Genomic DNA, 13,583 nt, shown 5'->3' on the forward strand with positions numbered 1-13,583 from the left:
CTTTATCTCAACTATGTACATCTTCCTATTGTTAATGGATGGCCTTTTGGTAATGCTGTGTTATTTAAAAATCTCAGAGGGAAACTTTAAACAACTGTCATAACCTCTATTTTTAAGTGGTATGTTTGAAATGCAACTCTAAATTCAGGAAGCAGACCACCAGTTCTCAAAAGGTTTTATAATAAACTAAATGAAACATTTTATTTATTTACACAAGTTAAATATATACACACGGCTACAAATTACTCCTATCACAAATTTTAACAAATTCCCAAACTAATCTCCATTAAGGCAACAGCAACCTATAGGCCTAACCAGACACTAGGCAAAGTATTTTCACCTTACGAATTAAAAATGAGATTCCTTTCACTTTGGTTCCTGTGGAGACAGTTGCAGGCTTACAGCTACTTTGATCTTACATTGCCTTTGCCCTGCACACACGAAAACTGCTGAAGTTATACCTTGCCCATTTCATTAAATGTAAATTCTCATTATATCAACAGCCTTTTTGAACTCCACCTCTTTCAACAATAAAACCCCTTTCATAGTACCAAGTTTATTAGTAATATAAGCATATTGCTTGGTCTTTGCTAGCTAGGTGCCAGATTTCATTCCACTTCTTGAATGCTCTATTTGAAAAATGCAAATGCACTCTACCTCTCTCAAAACTAGTACACATCAAAGCACCCAGACTAGCTGGCTTTAACACAATTAAGACACTCCCACAGACTAAACCTCTATTATAAAAGAAAAATATTTTCCAATAATATTACTTACATTAATAGCTTCATGACACTATATATCCCCCAAAAGTCTCAGACCTCACAGGCCTCTGAGATGCCTTGGCCAATCTCTCTGATCTTGTTGTGATAGCTTTGAGGTTGAGCATAATTTGCACTCTCTTCATTCGATGAGTGTCTTTCTCCCGGGTGGCTTTGTCTCATTTCTTGTTCTTTATCTCTATCAGGATCTGAATAGTAAGACCAAGTTTCTATTGTTTTTTTTTCAAGGATATTAAGGCACCACAGTTTCTCCTTTTAGTGCCTTGATCCATCTTGTTTCTTGTAAGATCTTGATCGTTGCGCTCTTTCGATTATTATGCCTTCGTTTTGTTGGTCTTGTACCTATCTCTCTCTCCAGGTTGCCGTTTTGATGGTAAAGTTGAAGGTGACAGTGTTTCTCTTTGCTCTTGGCTATTCACTAAACATGTAAGGCAATTCAAAACTAGTTATTCTATAGAACGAATAATATCCGTCCACCAGACTGATTGCTGAGCTCTTGCTCAACATTTTGCTATCCCCAAGTGACACTTACGAATTATTTGAAGAATATCAAGCCATGAACAAATGCTGTTTCGCTCTCTGAGCTCAGTTTGCCTCGTGAATTATACTGCCTTGATTAGAGTTAAATCTTCCCTTGTTTCCAATAGATCTGATAGAGCTTCATCTAGGAACCCAACTACTAAGCGATTGTGAATCAATACATCCCTCAATATTCCATAGTCACAGTTTCCTGCCAGCCTGTCTAGATCATTGATGAATGAATACATGCTTTTGGTTGGTCTTTGCCTTCGCTTGTTAAATTTTGCCCTTTCTAAGATTAAATTTTTGGAAAACAGAAATATGAATCAAATGCTTGAAAGACGTCCTTGTGAGGACTTGAGGTCTTATTGGCTCCCTACCTTGTTATTATGTCATTGGAAATAGCTCCAATTGCATAGAGTAATGTACTGACCTGATCCTTTGGTTCATTTTTGTGAAAACCAGAAGTGGTTCTATATCTGGAAACGCTCTTTCTCTAGTTGTCCAAGTGTGAGTCTGTTGAGAGCAGTCAGTGATCCGGAATGGTTCTGGGAGTGATGTACCATGCTTGTATGGCTTGTTGCTGCTTCACTGGTGTTTGCTGAGTTTTCAATCCATTCCTTTCATTGTTCTTCCAAGGTCTGTTAGCTTGTTAGGTCTGTAGTAATTTCTTGGAGTTTTTCCTCAGTCTTTTACTCTCTGTTTGCTGCCATCATGTTTAGGATGTAGGTTCTTTGCAGTTTGTCTATTCTCACAAAGAAAGCTGATTAAGACCATAGTTTGTTAAAATCATTATTATTTATTTAGAGCTCTATGTACATCTTAGGAACTCTGCACGAGGTTCGGGCCTTACATCAACATCAGCTTCTTCTGATGTTAACCCTTTACTCTTCAGCAGGCATCTCATCCAAAATGCCCCAAGTTGCCACATCTGAAACACTCTCCCTCAGACTTTTGCTGTTTACATTTACACGCACCTGGGTTCCATTGTACCACTCAGTTAACGTCAACTTTTGTTGTGCTAGTGGCAGAGATGGGAACAAGTTTCATGCTCTGAACTTGTCCATCCACTACTCCCAATGCAGCTGCTATTTTTAAAGTGTCATCCAACATTAAGTCACCTCCTCTTTCCAGCAGCTTACGCCTCAATTTATCCGACTTGCAATCTTGGACCACCTGATCCATTTTCTGGTTATTCAGTTCTGTTGTAACATAATTAAATCCATCAGCCCCAAATGGATCACAAACTGGGTGACTGCTTCCCTCTCTTTCTGTCTCATTCAATGGAAACCCTGCCTTTAGAATGTGACATTTTGCCTCACCACACTGTGCTCCTTTAAAGCTTTCACTGCATGTTCATAATCTGCCTTTTCTCATGTGTCAGGCAAAGTCTTGAAAGTCTCCCTCACCAAAGCACCCACATTGAAAAACAATAAGGCCCATCATTGGACTTTCTGTGCCACTGTCACCCTGTTCAAAAACAGACCTCGACTGTCAGCATCAGCTTCGAACCCCTCCAGCCGTGATTTTCATTTTACGCTGATGGTACTGGCATCACTCGTCAGGTCAAAGGGTTCAATTCCTTGAACGACAGACAATCAGCTCCAGTTTTCTTTTGCACATTGCCAATGTCACATCTCAAGCTGAATGGACAACTCGAAGTCATAGATTTAACAATGCTTTAATGGAGACTTCTTCTTGCTGTTCTTACATGTAGTATCTAACCCAGATCAGGTGGTACAGATTATACCTTTCAGTTTCTCATCCATGTAATCTTTGGAATTAATTATCTTGCGAATCTTTGGAATTCTCTACCCAGGAGGGCCATGGAAACTGAATCACTGAGTACGTTTAAGGTAGAGATTGATAGATTTCTGATTAACAATAACGTAAAGGGTTATGGGGATAGTGTGGGTAAAAGGTATTGAAGTGTTCAATCAGCCATGATTGTATTGAATGGTGGAGCAGGCTTGATGGGCTGAAAGGCCTTCTCCTGTTCCTATGTTCTCATGTACCGTTTAGTATCTAATACACAAGCCTACACACACAAACACGTGCACACACACACAGTAGCCGAATAATGGGCTACCTTAGACCATAAGACCATAAGACATAGGAGCAGAAATTAGGTCATTCAGCCCATCGAGTCTGCTTCACCATTCAATCATGGCTGACAGGTTTCTCAACCCCATTCTCCCGCCTTCTCCCTGTAACCTTTGATCCCCTTACCAATCAAGAACCTATGTATCTCGGTCTTAAATACAATCAATGACCTGGCCTTAACAGCCTTCTGTGGCAATGAATTCCATAGATTCACCACTCTCTGGCTAAAGAAGTTTCTCCTCATTTCTGTTCTAAAAGGTCTTCTCTGAGGCTGTGCCCTCGGGTCCTAGTCTCTCCTACTAATGGAAACATCTTCCCCACATCCACTCTATCCAGGCCTTTCAGTATTCTGTACGTTTCAATCAGATCCCCCCTCATCCTTCTAAATTCCATCGAGTATAGACCCAGAGTCCTCAAACATTCCTCATATGTGAAGCCTTTCATTCCTGGGATCATTCTCACGAACCTCCTCTGGACCCTCTCCAGAGCCAGCACATCCTCCCTGAGATACTGGACCCAAAATTGCTCACAATATTCTAAATGTGGTCTGACCAGAGCCTTATAAAGCCTCAGCAGCACATCCCTACTTTTATATTCTAGTCCTCTTGAAATAAATGCCAACATTGCATTTGCCTTCCTAAATACCGACTCAACCTGCAAGTTACCCTTAAGAGAATCCTGGACTAGGACTCCCAAGTCCCTTTGCACTCCAGATTTCTGAATTCTCTCCCCATTTAGAAAATAGCCTATGCCTCTATTCTTCTTACCAAAGTGCATGACCTCACACTTCCCCATGTTGTATTCCATCTGCCACTTCTTTGTCCATTCTCCTAACCTGTCTAAATCCTTCTGCAGCCTCCCCACCTCCTCAATACTACCTGTCCCTCCACTTATCTTTGTATCATCTGCAAACTTAGCCAAAATGCCCTCAGTTCCTTCATCTAGATCATTAATACATAAAGTGAAAAGTTGTGGTCCCAACACTGACCCTTGCGGAACTCCACTAGTCACCGGCCACCATCCTGAGAAGGACTCCCTTATCCCCACTCTCTGCCTCCTGCCAGACAGCCAATCTTCTATCCATGCTAGTACCTTGCCTCTAACACCATGGGCTCATATCTTACTGAGCAGCCTCCTGTGCGGCACCTTGTCAAAGGCCTTCTGGAAGTCCAAGTAGATAACATCCATTGGCTCTCCTTTGTCTAACCTGCTCATTACCTCCTCAAAGATTTCTAACAGATTTGTCAGGCATGACCTCCCCTTGATGAAACCATGCTGACTTTGCCCTATTTTATCATGCACCTCCAAGTATTCTGAAATCTCATCCTTAATAATGGACTTGAAAATCTTACCAATGACCGAGGTCAGGCTAATCGGCCTGTAATTTCCCGTCTTTTGTCTCACTCCCTTCTTAAACAAATAGGTTACATTAACGATTTTCCAGTCCTCTGGGACCTCCCTGACTCCAGTGATTCCTGAAAGATCACCACTAACGCCTCCACTATCTCTTCAGATATCTCCTTCAGAACTCTGGGGTGTAATCCATCTGGTCCAGATGATTTATCCACCTTCAGATCTTTCAGTTTTCCTAGCACCTTCTCCTTGGTAATGGCCACCATACTCACCTCTGCCCCCTGACTTTCTTGAACTTTAGGGATGTTGCTCGTGTCTTCCACCATGAAGACTGACACAAAGTACCTATTCAGTTCCTCCGCCATTTCTTTGTTCCCCACTACTACTTCTCCAGCGTCATTTTCCAGCGGCCCAATGTCCACTTTTGCCTCTCTCTTACCTTTTACATATCTAAAAAAACTCATGCAATCTTCTTTTATATTAATGGCTAGTATACCTTCATATTTAATCTTCTCCCTCCTTATTTCTTTTTTAGTTGTCCGCTGTTGGTCTTTGTAGGCTTCCCAATCCCCTGGTTTCCCACTGTTCTTTGCCGCATTGTATGCTTTCTCTTTAGCTTTTACGCTCTCCCTGACTTCCCTTGTCAGCCATGGTTGCCTCATCCTCCCTTTAGTATGCTCCTTCTTCCAAGGGATGAATTTTTGCTGTGTCTACCAAATTACTTCCAGAAACTCCTGCCATTGCTGTTTCACTGTCTTTCCTGCTAGGCTCATCTCCCAGTAAATTCTGGCCAGCTCCTCCCTCATGCCTCTGTAGTTGCCTTTATTCAGCTTTTTCCTCTCAAATTCCAGGGTAAATTCTATCATATTATGGTCACTTCCTCCTAAGGGTTCCTTCACTTTAAGCTCCCTTATCAAATCTGCCTCATTACACATCCCTAAATCTAGAATTGCCTGTTCCTTAGTGGATTCCACCACAATCTGCTCCAAAAAGCCATCTCGTAGACATTCCACAAATTCCTTTTCTTGGGACCCACTACCAACCTGATTTTCCCAGTCTACCTGCATATTGAAATCTCCCATGATCATTGTAACCTTGCCTTTCTTACAGACCTTTTCTATCTCCTGGTGTATCATGTGCCCCGCATCTTGACTACTGTTCGGAGGCCTGTACATAACTCCCATTATGGTTTTTTTACCTTTGCGGTTTCTCTACCCAGACAGGTTCTACATCATCTGACCCTGTGGCGTTTCTTGCTATTGATTTAATTTCATTTCTTACTAAAAAAACAACCCCACCCCCTCTGCCAACCTGCCTATCTTTTCGATAGGATGTATATCCTTGGATATTTAGCTCCCAGTCCTGATCCCCTTGCAGCCATGTCTCCGTGATGCCCACCACATCATACCTGCCAATTTCAATCTGCACCACAAGCTCATTTACCTTATTTTGTATACTGCGTGCATTCAGATACAACACCTTCAGTCCTGTATTTCCCGTCCCCCTTCTCATTGTCATCCATTTATCTGATGTGCTTGAAGTTAGATTCCTAGCCTTTTCCAAACTCTGTCCTATTTTGTGTTCTGGAGACTTTAATAGCCTCTCCTGGGCTTTCCTTTCTTTTCAACTTTTTCATAATTTTCCATGAAGTTGAATCCACACCACCACACGCTAACCTGTTGCTTTGTTTCCCATTAGTCATACTTCTTGGAGTTTTACCCTTCCCTTCCTCCCCCCACTTTCTAGTCTAAAGTCCTGTTGACCACTCTATTTGCCCTTTTGGCTGGAACATTGGTCTCAGGTTGGTTCAAGTGGAGACCGTCCCAATGGTACAGATCCCTCCTGTTCCAATACTGATGCCAGTGCCCCACGAAATGGAACCCCTCTTTCCCGCACCACTCCTTTAGCTACGTGTTTACTTCCCTTACTCTCGCGTCCCTATGCCAATTTGCACGTGGCTCGGGTAGTAATCCAGAGATTATAAGACTTGAAGACCAGTTCTTTAATTTAGTTCCTAGTTTCTGATAATCTCCAAACAGGTCCTCTTTCCTAGTCCTACCTATGTTATTTGTCGCAACGTGGACTACAACAACTGAATCCTCCCCCTCCCTCTCCAATATCCTTGCAAGCCGGTCAGAGATGTCCAGGCAGGCAACATACCATGCGGGACTCTCAATCCTGTTTACAAAGGATGCTATTAATTCCCCTAATTATAGAATCCCCTACAACTACCACTTGTCTTTTTGCTCCCCCCTTTTGAATGGCTTCCTGTGCCACGGTGCCGTGGTCAGCTGGCTCATCCTCCCTACAGCCCTGTTCCTCATCCAAACAGGGAGCAAGTACCTCATACCTGTTGGACAAGGTCAAGAGCTGAGGCTGCTCTGTTTCTGAACACAGGATCCCTCTACCTGCCTAACATGCAGTCACACCCTGCTGACCCTGAACACTGACCGAATTTGAGGTACTTAATCTACCGGGTGTGACTGCCTCCTGAAACAAAGCGTCCAGGTAACTCTCCCCCTGCTTGATGTGCTGCAGCGTCCGGAGCTCGGACTCCAGCTCATCAAGTCTGAGCCGGAGTTCCTCCAGCAACCAACACTTGCTGCAGATGTGGTCTCTGCGGCTCGCAATGGGATCTGCCAGCTCCCACATCATACAGCTACAGCACATCACCTGCCCAGCCAACTCTATTTATTTAATTAATTTATTAATTAGCTTGGCAGTGTTTTTGTTTTCAAATTTGGTGCAGATTTCCTACCAACCAATCAGGTCACAGCTTTCATGTGACATCACTTTTTCAGTTTTGGCTTCAGTTACTCTGTTCCCCGAAGTCCCCGCTCCGGTGCTCCTCCCTCCGAGTCTGCTCCCTGGAGACAAGGCGGTGAATCCCCGAGATAAGCTAGATTTATACTCACCGCTCCAGTGCTCCTCCCTCCAAGTCTGCTCCCTGGAGACAAGGCCGCGAATCCCCAAGGTAAGCTAGATTTATACTCACCGCTCCGGTGCTCCTCCCTCCTTCAAAGAGGAGTTGTTTGGGCACAGTCAAGGTATGTTCCCTCAAAAGGGAAGGGTTGGACAAACAAATCCAGAACTCCCTGGTTGACAAAAGAGAAAGATATTTAGTTAAAGAAGAAGTGTGCTTACGACTGGTGCTGGGTTGCAATACAATTGAGAACCAAGTTGTATACAGAAGGTTCAGAAGGGATGTGAAAAAGCAAATACCAGAAGCAAAGAGGGATTATGAAAAAAAATGAGCAACTAACACAAAAGGAATCCCAAAGTATTCTATAAGCACATCAATAGTAAAAGGCAGAATAGGGCCAATTATGGAAGAATAAGGGCAATAGGGCAATGACACATAAAGGCAAGAGGCATGGCTAAGGTGTTAAATTAATACTTTGCACCTGTCTTTACCTACGAGGCAGATGCTTCCCAAGCCATGGTGACAGAGGAGGAAATTCAGTCACTAGAAGCGTTTAAAGTTGATAAGGAGGAGATATTGGATAAACTGTCTGTGCTTAAAGCTACTAAGGCACTTGGACTGGATGAGATGCATCCAAGAGTATTGAAGGAAGTGAGAGTGGAAATTGCAGAAGCATTGGCTATAATCTTTCAATGTTCCCTGGGTTCAGGGGAGGTGCCAGAGGACTGAAGAATTGCAAACATTACGCTCTTGTTCAAAAAAGTTTGTAAAGATCTGCCCTGCAATTACAGAGCAGTCAGTTAAACTTTGGTTGTGGGGAAACTTCTAGAAACATTTATTTGGGATAGAATTATTATTCGCATGGAAAAATGTGGATCAATTCAGAAGAGTCAGCATGGATTTGTTAAAGGAAAATTGTGTTAAACTAACTTGCTGGAGTTTTTTGAAGAGGTAACAGAGATGGGTGATGTAGGCAAGGTTGTTGATGTGGCGCATATGGACTTCCAAAAGGCGTTTGATACAGTGCCATCCAAGAGATGTAAGGAAGGTTGTAGGTCATGGAAAAAAAGGGACAGTATATATGTGGATACAAAAGTGGCTGAGGGATAGGAAACAGAGAGTAATGGTTAGTGGGTATTTTTTCGGGCTGGAAGAAGGTTTGTAGTGGAGTTCCCCATGGGTCAGTATTGCGATCCTTGCTTTTCCTGATATATATAAATGATCTAGATCTTGGTGTGCAGGGCACAATTTCAATTTCAAAGTTTGCGGATGACACAAATCTTGGAAGAATTGTAAACTGTGAGAAGGACAGTGTAGAACTTCAAAAAGATAGAGGAGAATGTGAGAGGAGGACCCTGGGGCAGGCAATCAGTAGCACCTAGAGGAGAGTGTGAGAGGAGGACCCTGGGGCAGGCAGTCAGCAGCACCTAGAGGAGAGTGTGAGAGGAGTATGTAGCATCTAGTCTGTACTCAAGTAGGAGTAAGAGCAAAATAAAAGCAAGGAACCATATTCTATTTAGTTAATATATGTCTGGGGAGCTCAGTCCCGTGATTTGCACATCCTGCACTATATGGGAAATCCTAGACACTCCTGGCAATCTGGGTGACCATGTGTGCAGGAGGTACCTTCGACTGGAGTAACCCGAGATCCGGGTTTTGGAACTTGAGCAGCAGCTGGGGGCACTATGGTGCAGTCACAAGTCTGAGAGGTTTGTGAACAGCACGTTTCAGGGTGTGGTCACCCCGCAGCTTAAGGAAGTGCAAGCTGAGAGGGAATGGGTGACCACCAGACAGAAGAAGGGGACCAGCTAGGTAGTGAGGGAATCCCCGGAGTGCATCGCACTTGAAAACCATTTTTCAGTCTTTGAAAATGCTGAGAGTGATGGTTCCTCTGTGGCGGCCAAACACAGTCAAGGCCATGGCACTATGCGTGGTCCAGCTGCTCGGTGGGGGAGGAAATGTGGAAGGGCAATAGTGGGAGGGGATTTGTTAGTGAGGGGAATGGACAGGCGCTTATGCAGCCGCAGATGTGACTCCGGGATGGTATGTTGCCTCGCGGGTGCCAGAGTCAAGGACGTTGTGGAACATATTCTGAAGGGGGAGGATGAACAGCCAGAGGTCATGGTCCATGTTGGGGCCAATGACATAGGAAGAAAGAGAAATGAGGTCCTGCAAGCAGACTTTAGGGAATTAGGTGGGAAATTGAAAAGCAGGACTTCAAAGGTGGTAATTTCCGGATTACTCCCGGTGCCCGCAATAGTGATTATAGGAATAGAAGGATAGAGCAGATGAATGCTTGGCTGGAGAGATGGTGCAGGAGGGAGGGCTTTAGATTCCTGGGGCATTGGGACTGTTTCTGGGGGAGGTGGGACCTGTACAGGTTGGACGGGTTACATCAGAACAGGAACGGGACCAACGTCCTCGCGGGGAGGTTTGCTAATGCTGTTGGGGCGGATTTAAACTAAATTGGCAGGGGGATGGGATCCTGAAAAGTAGTTCAGAGGGGACAGAAGATGAGATGGAATTGAAGTTAAAATGCTAGTGAGTGAATGTGGAAAGCTGAGGAAACATAGGCTAGATAAGAAAGGAGTGAGCTTAGTGAGGCTAAATGGAATATATTTTAATGCAAGGAGCCTGAGGAATAAGACAGATGAGCTGAGGGCACAGATAGGCATGTGGGAATATGGTATCATATCTATGGTCGAGACTTGGCTTAAAGAAGGGCAGGATTGGCAGCTCAACATTCCTGGTTAAAGGGTATACAGATGAGATAGAGAGGGGGATAGAAGAGGAGGCAGAGTTGCAAAATTGATCAAGGAATCAATTTTAGCAGTGAGGAGGGATGATATCCTGGAAGGATCAAAAAATGAAGCCATAGGGATAGAAGTAAAAAACACAAAAGGGGCAAACATGCTTTTGGGTGTGTACTGTATGCCCCCAAACAGTCAGGGAGAGATAGAGGATCAAATATGTGATCAAATTTCAGAAAAGTGTAAGAATAATACAGCAGCAATAATAGGGGATTTTAACTGGGATAGTTTTAGTGTACAAGGTAGGCAGAGAGCAAACTTCTTAAGTTGCATCCAGGAGAACTTTTTTAGCCAGTATGTAGAAAGCCCAACAAGGGAGGGGGCAGTTCTGGACTAAATATTCAGAAATGAGCCCAGGCGGATGGAAGGTATATCAGTAGGAGAGCACATCGGAGTTAGATTTAGGATAGTTATGGAAAAGGATAAGGTTGGGCCGGGAATAAAAGTTCTCAAATGGGGAAAGGCTAATTTTACTAAGATGAGAAGCAATTTGACCCAAGTGAACTGGGAGCAGCTACTTGCAGATAAAAACAAAAAACTGCGGATGCTGGAAATCCAAAACAAAAACAGAAATACCTGGAAAAACTCAGCAGGTCTGGCAGCATCGGCGGAGAAGAACAAAGTTGACGTTTCGAATCCTCATGATCCTTCAACAGAACTAAGTAAAAAAAAATGTTTTTTGTGTTTTTCTTTACTTAGTTCTGTTGAAGGGTCATGAGGACTTGAAACGTCAACTTTGTTCTTCTCTGCCAATCCTGCTAGACCTGCTGAGTTTTTCCAGGTATTTCTGTTTTTGTACTTGCAGATCAAACTGTTTCAGAGCAGTGGGAGGCATTCAAGGGGGAAATAGCAAGAGTACAGGGCAAATATGTTCCCGTAAAGACAAAGTGGGGGTGGGGGGAGGGGGCAAGTCTGGAGAACCCTGGATGTCAAGGCACATAACGGTTAGGATTAAGAGAAAAAGAGAAGCTTATGGCAGATACCAAGGGCTCAATATGGCAGAGTCCTTAGAGCAGTATAAAAAATGCAGAGGGGAACTTAAAAAGGAGATTAGGAAAATGAAGAAAATGCATGAGAAAACATTGGTGGGTAGAATACAGGAAAACCCAAAGGGGTTTTTAAATTATATAAAGAGCAAGAGAATAACATGGGAAAGAATAGGGCCAGTTAGGGACCATAGAAGTAATCTGTGTGTGGACCCGGAAGATGTAGATGCAGTCCTCAATGAATACTTTGCGTTGGTCTTCACAATGGAAAAGGACAACGCAGGTATAAATATCAGGGTGGAGGACTGTGAAATATTAGTGGAAATGAACATAGAGAGAGGAGGTACTAGAAGGTTTAGTGGCCTTCAAAGTGGATAAATCCACAGACCTGGATGAGATGTATCCCAGGCTCTTGAGGGAGGCAAAGGTCCTGGCTGTATTTTTCAAATCCTCTCTGGTCACAGGTGAGGTGCCAGAGGACTGGAGGATTGCTAAAGTTGTCCCATTATTAAAAAGAGGGAGAAGGGATAGACCAGGAAATTACAGGCCAGTCAGTCTCACCTTGGTGGCGGGGAAATTACTAGAAAAAATTCCAAGGGACAGAATATATCTATACATGGAGAGACACAGATTAATCAGGGATAGACAGCCTGGATTTGTTAAGGGAAGTTTATGTTTGATAAATTTGATCAAATTTTTTGAGGAGGTAAACAGGCCTGTTGATGACGGTAAAGCATTTGATGTGGTCTACATGGACTTTAGCAAGGCTTTTGATAAGGTTCCTCATGGCAGACTGGTCAAGAAATTAAGAGCCCATGGGATCCAAGGCAAAGGGGCACATTGGATCCAAAATTGTCTGAGAGGCAGGAAGCAGAGGGTGATGGTAGAGGGATGTTTCTGTGACTGGAAGTCTGTTTCCAGTGAGGCTTCACAGGGCTCAGTGCTGCAGGCCCTTACTGTTCGTGGTGTACATAAGTGATTTGGACTTAAATGTAGGGGGTATGATCAAGAAATTCGCAGATGACACCAAAATTGGTAGGGAGGTAAATAGTGAGGAAGATAGCCATAAACTGCAGGAGGATATCAATGGACTGGTCAGGTGGGCAGAGCAGTGGCAAATGGAATTCAACCTGGAAAAGTGTGAGGTAATGCACTTGGGGGAGGCTAACAAGGCAAGGGATTACACTATGAATGGTAGGACCCTGGAAAGTACTGAAGATCAGAGGGACCTTGGTGTGCATATCAACAGATCCCTGAAGTAGCAGGGCATGTAGATAAGGTGGTTAAGAAGGCATATAGGATACTTGCCTTCATTAGCCAAGGCATAGAACACAAGAGCAGGGAGGTTATGCTGGAGCTGTTAAAAGTGCTAGTTAGGTCACAATTAGAGTACTGTGTGCAGTTCTGCTCACCACATTATAGGAACAATGTGACTGCATTGGAGAGGAGATTTACCAGGATGCTGCCTAGGCTGGAGGGTCTGAGCTATGAGGAAAGATTGGATAGACTGGGGTTGTTTTCCTTGGAGCAATGAAGGTTGAGAGGGGACCTGATAGAGATGTATAAGATAATGAGGGGCAAAGATAGGGTGGATAGGAAGGCACTTTTTCCATTAGTAGAGGGGTCAATAACCATGGGGCATAGATTTAAGGTAAGAGGTAGAAGGATAAGAGGGGAGTTGAGGAGAAATGTTTTCACCCAGAGGGTGGTGGGAGTCTGGAACTCACTGCCTGAAAGGGTGGTTGAGTCAGAAACTCTTGTAACATTTAAGAAATATTTAGATATTCACTTGCGTTGCCATAGCCTCAAGGGCTATGGGCCAAGCACGGGAAAATGGGATTAGTGTAGTCAGATCATTGTTGACTGGTGCAGACGCGATGGGCCGAATAGCCTCCTTCTGTGCTGTAGATGTCTATGTGTCCATGAGACATTGACACATTGGTGGAGTGGGCAGATAGGTGGCAGATGAAGTTCACTGTGGAGAAGGGTAAGGTGATGCACTTGGTTACAAAGAGTATGGAGAGACAGTATAAGACAAAGGGTACTATTCTAAAGGGCATGCAGGAGCAGAGAGACCTGGGTGTATATGTATATAAGTCATTAAAGG

The 13,583-nt window shown here is 43.7% G+C and overlaps 1 protein-coding gene across 2 annotated transcripts in view; it reads left to right on the forward strand.

The window, feature by feature from the left end:
- LOC121285004 (C-X-C chemokine receptor type 2-like) overlaps nt 1-13,583 on the forward strand; it is a 32,553-nt gene that overhangs the window by 11,277 nt on the left and 7,693 nt on the right. The gene's annotated exons all lie outside the window — the stretch shown is intronic.

Source organism: Carcharodon carcharias, chromosome 12 (assembly GCF_017639515.1).
Source record: "Carcharodon carcharias isolate sCarCar2 chromosome 12, sCarCar2.pri, whole genome shotgun sequence".
In the NCBI taxonomy this organism is placed as follows: Eukaryota; Metazoa; Chordata; class Chondrichthyes; order Lamniformes; family Lamnidae; genus Carcharodon; species Carcharodon carcharias.